Here is a 12560-nt window from a genome sequence, read left to right as displayed (position 1 = left end):
GATTGGAGATCAAGGTACTCTGTCCAGACTGGTCCAGGGTCTTCTGGGTTTGGGAGTACTCTCGGATGGGCAGCATTGCTAGATGGCTGTGCTGAAGGTAAGTGGATTCTCCAAGAACGTATAAGGACCCACACACTGAGTGGGGTGCGGATCTTGCTGGCTAAGTTATCAGGGATAAGGTTTCTTCCTCTTCTCGTTTCCTTGTTCTCTCCCTTACCTGTGGTAGTTTTCGACTCTCACATTCCACGGCGATCATGCTCTCCGATGATCAACATCTCGGCCTGGTTGAAGAATGACTCAGTCCACATTTGTAGCTGGCTCCCAGTTGGGGGTGGGACTTTTCAATAGTTATATACTCTCTTTGGCAAGAGACCCACAGGTTTTACTGACATTAGCTGCACACTCCTTTAACTTTATAATCATATATTGCTTCTTGGTCTTTGGCTGGGATAAAGAGTCATTTTACAATCACGTATTGCACATGGCCTGTCTTCGTCAAGGGAGTGTCTCCAACAGCGGCGAGGTTTTCAAGGGACACTTGCTGAAACAGAAATAATAGAACATCATTTGGGAACTTATTGAAAAGGCAGATGCCTGGCCTTAGCCAGCCTGCAGAAATCCTGGGCTCAGTCCTCCAACTCTCCAGGTTTTAAGGATCCGTCCAGGTATTGCTAATGCCCTAAAACACTGGAAGAGAGAGAAGCTATTTCCAATATTCTATTACCTTCTTCACTCTACTTGCAGGATTTTGTCAAGAAAGTGCAAACATAGGTACCTTACACAATACTTTATACCATCTGTTTGTGTTTGACCTGAGCACACAGCTGTACCGTGCCCCAACCTAGGCTTTGGTTTCTACATAGGTTCTCATTTATGGTAAGGAATTTGGTTTAGCATGGCTTTGAGGTTACTTTGCTCTCCCCTGGGAAACAACTATGACACAGAAGGGAAAACAATCTAGTCTTTACGGACTGTGCAAAAGTGAGGTTAGCTGCCCAGGGATTTGCAGGGACAGAGGCACTATTAGAGTCTGTGTGTGATGGTTTGAATGAGCACGTTCCCCACAGACTCATGTAGTTGGACACTTGGTCCTCAGCTGGTGGCACTGTTTGGGAAGTTTAGTCGGTGGGCCTTGCTTGAGGGAGTATACCATTGGTAGCAGTCTTTGATTGTTAATGACTTCAGCCACTTCTCATTTCATGCTCCCTGTTTTGTACCTGTTCAAGGTGTGAGCTCTGTACTTGCTCTAGATTCCATGCAGCCATGCCTCCTTCCCATGATGGTGATGGACTTTCATCCCTCGGATACCATAAGCCCAAATAAATCCTTTCCTCCTCAAGTTGCTTTTGGTCCTGGTGTTTTACCACAGCAATATACAGCAAACCAAGACACGGGAAGGTTGAGTAAGCTGCAGAACCTCATCGGGGAGAGAGGCCCCAGTGGCTTCCAGTTTCAGGCTTCTGATCTTGAGGTTTTGCACTGGAGGGCATAGAGTGGACAGTAAGAAAGTGTTTGCTTCCTCCTCTAGGTGACTCACAGTTTTCATTCATTTACTCAGTTTTAAGAATTTTTCAATGTCTGTAGAGATAATATAGATAGACCTAAGGATATAAGTGTACCCAGGCCTTCCATACCTTGAAGTTGAATGGCAGTTGTGTTCATTATGCAATTGATGAAATGTAGTAGCCATTTTTATGATTTTAGCTTGAGGCTCTCTCTCTCCCTCTCTCTCTCTCTCTCTCTCTCTCTCTCTCTAAGACAAGGTCTTGCTGCACAGGATGGGCTGGAGAGTGAACTGCTTTGCTTTGTTTATTCTACTTTGGAGACAGGAGAGAGTCTTGCTATGTAGCTCAGGTTGACCTAGAACTTAATATTCTACTTCATGAGCCTCCCGAGCGCTGGATTATAGATATGAACTACTCTGTTTGGTTGAGAAAGCTTTTAACCATCTTCATTTTTCTGTTTCTGCTGAAGGAAGACACTTTTTGTATAGTGTTTTAAAGATGGAGGTGGGTGTGGTGATTTATCCTTGCCCTTGGGAGATTGAAGTATGATTGTCACGATTTTGAGGACAGTCTGTCTGGTCTGGTCATCTGGCTGAGTGTGGCCAACACACACACACACACACACACACACACACACACACACACACACACACGTACAAATTAGATAGTTGTGGTCCATGGTACTTAGGAAAGGGTAAGTTGAATAGGAGGAGTTCAGAACCAGCCTCTGGTTAAGGCAGGGAGACTTTGCCCCAAACTGAACCTAAATCAAGGGGGCTGGAAGGATAAGGTTGGAGCTCAGTGGTGAGGAGTGGGCTCAACAGATGTGTGAGGTAGCTTAGTCCCTGACGATTTTGGTCAGTTCTCATATTTCATTGATGATATGAGCTCACTTTAAAGTAATGCTAATAACATATTTCCTGTTGGCTCTTGGTAAGTCGATTTGGTTTGCGTGTGGTAATGCATTTTAAATACTTAGGAATCTAGCTAGTACGCTGTCCTTTGGCACCTGGAAGCTACTCAGTGAGTGTAGTTATTATGCCTAGCTCAATATATAGTTATTCTACTGTTTGTCTAAAGGAGACACTCATTGCTATTACTTTGAAAGTAGACAATTCATCTGGCCTTTAGGTTTGCTTTCTCCTGTGGAACCCAAGCAAGTGATTCCGGTTTCCGTGTGTTCTCGTTTGTAAAGTGTGGTTGGGAAAGTGTGTTCTCAAAGGAGTTAGGCGGTATCTTACGGCCTGTGTGTGTAGAATGCATGTTCCTAGACTCATCCCTCTAGTGGTAGGTGGCATGCAGAACCCTTTCACCCACCCTTCTCTCATCAGTCCTTCCATCTCTCAGCCCTCTTTCCCTTTCAATTCAAAGTACATGTATGTTGTTGTAAAATTATAAAAAAGATTTCTTTGATCCTGCTCTAGTCCTGCACTGTGGCAGCCCAGTGTCTGTAGCTGCCGCACATTCTCTTAAACTTAATTCGCCACAAGAAAGAACACACAACACAATAACCTCTGATCCAATTGGTAAGATATAATTGCCCACCTAAACATACAAAGCCCAATACACATCCATCCCTTAAGAACATTCATAACAACCTGTAAGTACGCAGAGTGGAATCTTAACATCTGCCTCCATGTTCTCTCCGCGGCTTCTCTTCCCGTCTCTTCTGTTCCAATCTCCTCCTCTTCCTCAAACTTTTCTCCCGCCCATCCTTCCTTCTCATCCAATGACAGGCCTCGTTCTATCCTGTACCCACCCTCACCTGTATGACATCATCCTACATATGTACAATCCTAGATGCTTCTCCCGTTCGGATATGAAACTTCTGTCATTTCTAAGGGCATTGAGTTCTGTCTATTAATTCAGGTGGGGATCAGATTAATCCTTGTAGGTGATTACTTTAGCTCCTGTATTCTATTAGTGTTTCCAAATAAGACTGGAGAGCATTGGCCTATTTGCTTTCTTATTTTACTGGGTTCTTTATCCCTCTACTTTCCTTACAAACATTATTCTGCCCTTATCCCTTCCAACCCTCTAACACTAGGTTGGAGAGAAAGAAGGTTAGAGTGGAAAGCGGACATAGACCTCTACAGGCTACTTCCTGCCGATTAGGTTCCTCAGGTTTCAAGGAGCCTAGCTTCATCATCAGAATATTCAGTAGTCCAGAAAACCAGCAGTCCAGCATAGCAAACAGTCGCCACCCTCTTCTTTGGAGTGCCCCTGGCTGCTCTATGGGCTCTGGAACTTATATAACTATTCTCCTGCCCTCAAGTCCCCAGAATTAAACTATCTGCAGCTGGCAAAAGTCACAGCTCCTTAGAACAAGTGACAATCATAGTTCATGGTTGTGGACACACTGAAGCAGCCCTGTCTCCTACACCTGGGATTAAAGCACAAACACATTTCACGTACTATATCTGGGTTTTTAAAGATACCAACATTCTCACTACAGGAGAGGGTCTGGCTTTCTCTGTCACACGTTTTGGTCTCCTTACAGTGGTCTTGCAGTTATTACCAGCATATCTGACATAATCATTTTATTCTGAAGTTAGAGAGCCCTCTCCTGTCTCATCTAGCCTTAGGGTTAAGTTGGTCTCGGCCACTGCTGCTGGTTTGAAAGGGCTTCTAGTGCCAGTTAAATGAAAAGAAATGACTGGAAATGCCCTGATATTTTGTGCCTGGCTTCAGCCGCAGTATTTGACTTTACTGCCAGGGTCAGCTGGTACTCTGAGTTGTCCTGTGGGAGGCTATCGGGGAGGTGAGGAGGAAGAAGGGGGAATACATTGGGTTCATTAGGCATCTTTCAGACCTCACTGCTTCCAGAACGTTTGCCAAGTTTTAAGTTCTCAGGCCCAGTGAAGCTGAACTGTGTGGTAACTGGAGTGTTGGAGAACCTGGGGGGCTGGGGCTTTGTAGCACAGCTCTTGCTTTACACACGTGAGACTCTAGACTTGCTCCCCAGCACTGGCCCCTAAGAAATAAAAGTTGTTGGCTATTCACTCTCTGAGGATTCGTTCTCTCTCTTTCCTTCTCCATTCTATACTTACCTTTTGTTTAGTTATTTATCTGATTATTAGTGTGATTATTTATTCAGTAAATAATCTATTCTACTTCCTTCATATTCTTGTTACCATGACACCTGACAGATCTAACTTACAGGAAGAAAGATTTATTTTGGCTCCCGGTTTCGGAGAATTGCAGCCCATCGTGGCAGAGAGGGTGTGATGGAGTAACACAGCAGGAGCACTGTCAGGGTCTGTTCACATCACGGCAAGGCCATGAAGCAGAGAGAGGCAAACACTAGGTGCTAGCTATAACCTTCAACCTAATAACCCACTTTTGTCAGACAAGCCCTGTCTTTTAAAGGTTCCACAGTCTCCAAATAGTATCGCCGTCTAGGGAACAGGTTTACGATACAAGCTGGTATCTCAATGGGGAACATGGCAGAATCAAACCAGACGTCTCATAGAATCATTTATCAACTGCCCCCCGACACACACACACACACACACACACACACACATACACACACACACACACAATCCCCACTTCCCCCAAAGGAGCCACACTTGGCAGATTCCTTAATGGGAACCTGAGTAGATCAACTTCTCATTCTTTGCCTCAGCTTTGGGCTCACTGAGCAGGCTTTGCAGGGTTGCACTGTGTGACTTGGCAAGGTGTCAGTCACAGTGCTCTACTCACCACCCCCTACACTCTGCTTCCCCCATGAGTTCTAATAAGTCGGCTTCCTGGAGCCTTGCTGCCTATTAAACCCTTAGTGAGTTTGTCCAAGAAGTGGCCATTATAGAGCTAATACAAACATGTGCTTGGCTTTGTTCTGCTAATGACTTATATTCTGCAAATGGGAAACATTACTTTTTAAGAAGCATACATAAAGATGCTTTTCCTCTCCGTGCAAACCAGGTCCTTCCTTCAGCACTGATTCTGGGTACAGGCTCGAAGCTTTGCTCCTCGTGTCTCTGGCAATAGTGTTTGCTCTTGCTAGTCTGACCTGGCCAGTAGTTTGAGCTTATGTGTTCGCCCCCAGTGTGAGCTGTAAGCATGCATATTCAGTGAGGTGAACTCTTGAGAAAGAAATGAAATTTCTAATGTGCCTTTACATGCGTGGTAGTTTTAGAACCTCTGCAAATGCACCTTTGGTCTGTAAGACAAAAATCTAGTCGCCGAACAAGGAATGTTCTATCTTACCTATGTTTGTGTGGTATTTCTAGAAAGTTCTGTAGAATTGTTTTAGAGATTGCCTTTAGGAGCAGGACCAGACACATTATTTGAAAATTGTTTTCACAAAGAAAAAGCAAATGTTGGGCTGGAGAGATGGCTCAGTGGTTAAGAGCACTGACTGCTCTTCCAGAGATCCTGAGTTCAAATCCCAGCAACCACATGGTGGCTCACAACCATCTGTAATGGAATCCTCTCCTTGTGTGTTGAAGACAGTGACACTGTACTCATAAAATAAATAAACAATAAAAAAGAAAGAAAAAGCAAATGTATATTTTAAAAATATTGCACCGTGTTGATTATGCTGAGAACAGTGTAGATTAAATAGAGCAGTATAAAGTTGACAAGAGTCGGGGTTGGGGATTTAGCTCAGCGGTAGAGCGCTTGCCTAGGAAGCGCAAGGCCCTGGGTTCGGTTCCCAGCTCCGAAAAAAAGAACCAAAAAAAAAAAAAGTTGACAAGAGTCAGGAGCGGGCTTTTTAGGTAATGCTGGTGTCTCTACACTTAATTTTGGTCAAAAGGCAGAGCAACAATCATGTCACCCATTTCTATGTACTGAGAAAATGGATCTAAATATCTTCCCCTCTTCTCTAGATTTCTTAGGTGTTTCTATAGATAGAAAAGCTAACGTGGTTACTTTTTGCTTCTCAAGGATTCTTTGTATCCCCAAACTCCACTTTGAGAAGAATCAGAGCTTGCCTGTAGACACGTTTAATGCTATTTGGAAGACTCAGTGATAGTTCAGGCATGTACGTGCGTGCGTACAAATGTGCTTATGAGAATGTGTATGTATGTGTGCCCGTGTTTATGCATGTGCATATGAGAATGTATTTACCTATGGGTGTGTGTGTGTGTGTGTATGAGAATGTGTATGTGTTTGTGGATGCGTGTGTATGCATAGGTATATGCCTATGTGTATGAGTGTGTGGACATGAGAGGCTGTCTGACAGGGGGTACTGAGGGGCCCTGGGACTCTGTTGATGGGTTGTACATGAAGTAGAGATAATGAAGTTTCAACCAAAGGCATAAGGATCAGCAAAGCAAACAGCAGTGGTGACAGGAGAAACAAAACCGTGTAGGCAGCAGCTCTTCGGAACTTTTCAGTTTCTAAAGAAATGTGTAGGGAGTTCATCTGCGAGAGATAACGAATCAAGCAGTGTTTCCAGTGAATAAGGATTGCCAGCGTAAATGCAGGGCACTGCTCTCTCGAGTTGAAAGGAGAACTCTTTCCAGCCTGGAAAGAGGTGGACCCCTTGTTATCATCCCCTCATTCAACAGGGGATAAGAAGCCTCTTTGAGCCGTGGACTTTGCTCAGAGTTTGAAGATTAGGTATCTTTATGGGTCACCCGTGACCAAGGCCTAACATCAAATGACAAGAAGCTTTTAGTGTCTCCTAAGCAGACAGTGCCTTTGCCCCTCACAAGGAGAGGGGAAAACATTTGTGAACAGTGCGCAGGTAAAGCAAGGCTGGCTGTTGCTGCTTAGCCTGTTGGGAGCTGCCGTTGTGTGCGTTGTGTGCAGTGCCCTGTGTTGCAACACTGAGGAAGATTGGAAGTGTTACCAACCCTGACTTGTGAGAGATGAGGAGCCAAGGGCAGCGGGATGGAGTGATGCTTACTGGATGAGGCTGGGTGTGACTTCTCTGCGCCTTTTCTAACTCTGGAGAATGGGTTCATGCTTACTCTCACCTCCAACGGGGCACAAGGCAAGGGAGGGGTGCTCTGAAACCAGTCTGTCTGTGTGCGGTGGTGAGAGGAGACACGTTTTTCCCTGAATAACTCATTCTTGAGTCTTCGCTGTGGTGTTGAAGAGGGTACGTCCTTTAATCATTGGCCTCAAAGGCAGTACCACTGTAGTTTTGTGACACACACCTTTTTGGGACACGTGTTTGAAACGAGCCCTTTCTTTCCCTCTAGCTCGAAAGGTCAAAGTTTGGTTCTCTCAGTCTTAACTCCCCTGGCCACCATCTTCTTTGCCCACTGGACAATTTTTCTTGCGGAAAGTGTGAATATTGAAACTGTGAATTAATGGTAGGAATCTAAAACCTGGGAAGCTCTTCCCACAGGAGTTTCTTTGATCTGGAGTAGTTGAAAAGTGTTTGAAGGAATGGACATAGTATGAGACGGGATATCTCTGGTTTACACAGGAGGGGAGAGAAGGAAGCTTGGGAAGGCAATTTTGTTTCCTTTTCTGTTGGTAGAGACCCTTTTTTTCCTCCTTAAAAATAAGGTGAGATGCTGGGGCTTGTTCTTGGGAAAGTGGAGGAGGTGTGGTGGAAGCTTGGGAAGGTTGGGATTTCCCAGGGCTGAGCATGGACATCAATGTCACATGTTGAACACACACCCTTGACTGCTCTCCATGCTCTCACAACATGGTTCCTTAAAGATCTAATCCATTATGGCCAAACTGTGCCCTGGTTAGTTTTATGTCAGCTTGACCCAAGTTAGACTCATTTGAGAAGAGGGACTTTCAGTTGAAAAGATGTCCTATAACACTTGCCTAGAGGCAAGTCTAGTATATACTCTTGGTTACTAACTGATGTAGGTGGGCCCAGCTCACCAGGGGTGCTGCCACCTCTGGGTAGATGGTCAAGGATTCTATAAGAAAACCAGATATGAGAAGCAAGCCAGGAAGCAGCACCCCTCTATGGCCTCTGCATCAGTTCCTGCCTTTGGTTCCTGCCTTGCTTGAGTTCCTGCCCTGACTCCCCTGAGTAACCGGGGGATCATGAAATGAAACAAAACACTTTCTTTCTCAAGGTGCTTTGGTTATGATGTTCACAGTGATAGGAACCCTATCTAAGACAACATGGCAGCTGTTAAACTCTTGATAAAGCAAAAGGGCAGAACATTTACTTATTTTTTGGGATCTTGCATTTGCTCAAGGAGATGTTCTTGTAAGATATCTTTAATTTAATTATATAATAAATTTGTCATTTTTGGCTTTTAAAGTAACATATTAGCATGTATTTTAATTAGCATGATTATACCTGGGAATTTCATTATGACATGACAACGCTTGTATGGTTATTTTGATCACATTCATTCTTCTATTACTGTTTCTTATTCTCTCTCCTTCTCTTTTACCTTGCACATCCCTAGCTGTCTCCCCTTTTACTTTCGCATCTCTCTCTTTTTTATACCCCTAGTCAGAATGGCTGTCACCAAGGGAAAAAAACACACACGCTGGTGAGAACACAAGGGAAACTAAGCCTTCACTCATGGCTGGAGTAAATGCAAATTAAATTAGTACTGTCACTGTGGAAATGGATATGGAAGCCCCTACTCCACTAATTATAGGACTTCCATTTGATCCAGTCGTATAACTCCTGGGTGCATATCCAAAAGAATTAAACTTAAGGTACTGGAGAGATACTGCCTAAACCTGTTTATCGCACACTGTTCATTATAGCCCAGTTACAAAATCAGAGTAGCTGCCCATCAATATGTGAAGGACCAAAGATAATCACACACACACACACACACACACACACACACACACACACACACACACACAGAGGAGACTTTCATTCAACCATAAAAAAATGAAATAGGTTATTTAAGTTTTTTGTTTTCCTCCCTGTTTAAAAATGTTTGACCCTTTGGAGCCTCAAAGATCACAGTGAGTGTTAAATAGAGCCACCCATCTATCTGCAGGCTTTGGGACAAGCTCACCACTAAACACTTTAGTATATACCTCAGCTACCAAGGATGAGGGATTCTCTTCCACAGATACATCCTCAAGATCATGCATATTTTCATTTTTTTTAGACAGTATAAATTCTATGTGGAGACCCCGCACCCCAAGCTGTACTTCAGAATCATCTTTCAGGGTCCAGTCAAGTTTCTCAGTTGTCGTTGGTGGTCATATTTTTCTCCCTAGCTGGGGCAGCTTCCCCTCAGTTCAGTGACACAGTGTCCCTGAGAAGCCCCGGGCCAATTTCCTGATGTGGGTGCTTCATGAATGTCTATCTCATCTGTGTATATGTTGGGCACACTGTCTTACCTCCTGTTCCCAGCGATGGGCAAATGCTTTAAAAACCTTCCTGGAGAGGCCAACATGGGCAAGGCTTGAAACTTCACAGTAGTTAAAACCTGGTATGTGACGTAAAATTGCCATGGCTCTGAGGCATCAGAGTGACATTTGAGTCAGGGGCAGAGGGAACAAGAGAGGGCAGTGCTGTTGGCAGAAACAAATGCTGCATATTTTCTCATGTGCAAAATAGATATAAATATACACACAAGGTCAGGCATACTACTGCACACCTTCAATCCCAGCGTCCCAGTGTCCCAGCGTCCTAGCGTCCCAGCGTACCAGCACTTGGGGGTCAATGGCAGGCAGATTTTTGAGTTTGAGGCCAGTCTGGTTTACATAGTGAGTTTCAGGTCAGCTAAGAAATACACAGTGAGATCCTATCTCAAAGAACAAGTGTGTGTGTGTGTGTGTGTGTGTGTGTGTGTGTGTGTGTGTGTGTGTGTTAAAAGTAAGGAGGGAACTGTTTGGGGATAGGAATGGTGCCAGTTGTGGGGAATGTGGAGATCAAATACGAGCGATATACAATGATAGGCGTACAAGAAAACATTGTAAAATCCATTATTCTATGCTAAAATTAATCTTAAAGAATTATGTTATCTGTCCTTGTCCATCTGCTGAGCTTTTCATCTCCTCGAACTGAAACTCTGGACATATGAAATGACAATTCCCCATTCTCCCCTCCCCTCCACCTACAACCTGTAGGCACCTCGGAACCTTGCTCCCACCCTTACCCACGTGTAATGGCTGCTGTGTAGGTGACATCATCCAGTTAGCATTAGGCCTTCTGGACCTGGTTTATCTCACTTAGTGTGTCCTCAGAGTCCATCCAGGTCACAGTGTGTGTCAACGTTTCCTTCCTTATAAATAAAACCGAACAGTGTTCCACATTGTGGACAGCATGTGCACACAATACTTTCTGTCCATTTGTTGATGGACACTTGGCTCTTGTGAACCAAGCTGCTGCGAACAGGGTGTACACTTCTTTTGGACGTGTTCCAGTAAGTGGGATTGCTGGGCTCTGTGGCAGTTCTGTGTTTAATCTTTTGGGGAGCTACCGTGTACCCCTCATTTTAAATGGGGTAAATCGAAGACTGCTTAGAAAAGTGAACTCTCTTTGCATTTAGGGATCCTCTCATCAGCTCTGTAGGCCTTCAGTCTCCTATAGATAACCTCCTGGGAGGCCCTGTGTGGATCTGTTTCTTCTTCGTAGAGAATAAAGTACTGTGCTCATAAGATTTAGCTGTGCACACATCTGTTTCTTGGTAATCTGAGGTGATATGTAGATTCTAGCGTTCGTTTGTACTTTTTGTGACTTTTAAGGGTTTCTTTAGGTTTTGATTGGTAAATTGGAATGGTGCATGGGAAATGAGAGTTGCCTGTGATCTGTGAGTGGTGTCAAGTGAAATAAAGGCTGCTTTCCCAGAACGTATGGGATTTAAACAAATCGCATTGTTCTGGTGTATTAACCCAACTCATTCAAAAGCTAGTGATGTGACCTTAGGCAAGATGCTAAATTCACATGTAAAATAGGTGTAAGAATTATATGTATTTAGATGAGCTACGTACAAGACACTCACTTGACATAGGCTATTAAGAACAATATAGTGTGCTGGAGAGATGGCTTAGCGGTTAAGAGCACTGACTGCTCTTCCAGAGGTCCTGAGTTCAATTCCCAGCTACCACATGGTGGCTCACAACCATTTGTAATGGGATCCAATGTCCCCTTCTGGTGTGTCTGAAGGCAGCGACAGTGTACTCACATGCATGAAGTAAATAAATCTTTTTTTTTTTTTAAGGAAATATGTTTAAAAGATGCTTAGGCAATCCCAGCTGTTCTCAGACGCTGGTATTTTTTAAATGCCTTATTACTTACTGTTTGACTGGACATGGCCCTTCTTATCCGGCTGTCTCGGGACTGAGGTCTCTAGATCTTAGGAGCACGAGGCATGCGTGGTAAGGGTGGATGAGAGCCAGTGCTCTAAATAACTGAACAGCATGTAGGGGAGAACAGCTTCCTGAGAATGCGTGAGAGAAGTTCTTATGTACTGCTGAGGCATTGGAGTGTGGATAAAGCACATATGTCTGGGTGATTCCAGCTTCCTTATGGCTGAGGTGAACTCAGGACTAGCCAGCCTGTGGAATTTGAAGGCAACTTATTCTTTTATTCCCTGACTGGGCATGAGCCAAGAGCTCTATGAACGACAGTCTAATTCCATAGGGGCCAGCTTGTTGGCTTGATGTGTTTTTGATGTATAGGAGACAAGGTCTCGTGTATTCCAAGCTGGCCTTGAGTCTGTTCTGTCTATGCCGTTGTTGAACTCCTGGTCCTCCTCTACCTCCTGAGAGCTGGGGTTGTAAGCATGAACCGCCACGCCCTGTTTCCCAGTTGTTGCCTCTTAATAACTGGTTGGAAGTTTGTGCTGAGCACACCACATGGAGTTCCCAGGGTTATTTTATCAAGAAAAACATTGCCTCTGCAGAGGAACCCAGTGTGTTTTGAAACTCAAGACCACCTACTTCAGCAGAAAACCCAGACCCTGTTTCTGGGCCTCAAGTCTGTCCTGACTCCCCTGGACAGCCTGAGGAGAGCGTGCTTCACATCTAGTAGGAGGTGACAGGGTTAGGGGTGGCATTGTAGACACATCTCAAGGCGGGTAGTGGTTTCTACTCCTCTGCCCATTTAATTATAATGCTACTTATAGAAACAAACATATCTAAATGCACACATGTGCCGGGTGCTACTCTAGGAACTGTTTATTTATGAGGTGGGAGACGTAT

The 12560-nt window shown here is 44.3% G+C and overlaps 1 protein-coding gene across 1 annotated transcript in view; it reads left to right on the top strand.

The window, feature by feature from the left end:
* The window catches only part of Iqgap2 (IQ motif containing GTPase activating protein 2), a 275092-nt gene that overhangs the window by 6558 nt on the left and 255974 nt on the right, over positions 1–12560 (top strand). The gene's annotated exons all lie outside the window — the stretch shown is intronic.

Source organism: Rattus norvegicus, chromosome 2 (genome assembly GCF_036323735.1).
Source record: "Rattus norvegicus strain BN/NHsdMcwi chromosome 2, GRCr8, whole genome shotgun sequence".
NCBI classification, from domain to species: Eukaryota; Metazoa; Chordata; class Mammalia; order Rodentia; family Muridae; genus Rattus; species Rattus norvegicus.
The sequence above is the reverse complement of the archived record's forward strand: the minus strand, read 5'-3'. Positions and strand labels throughout refer to the sequence as shown.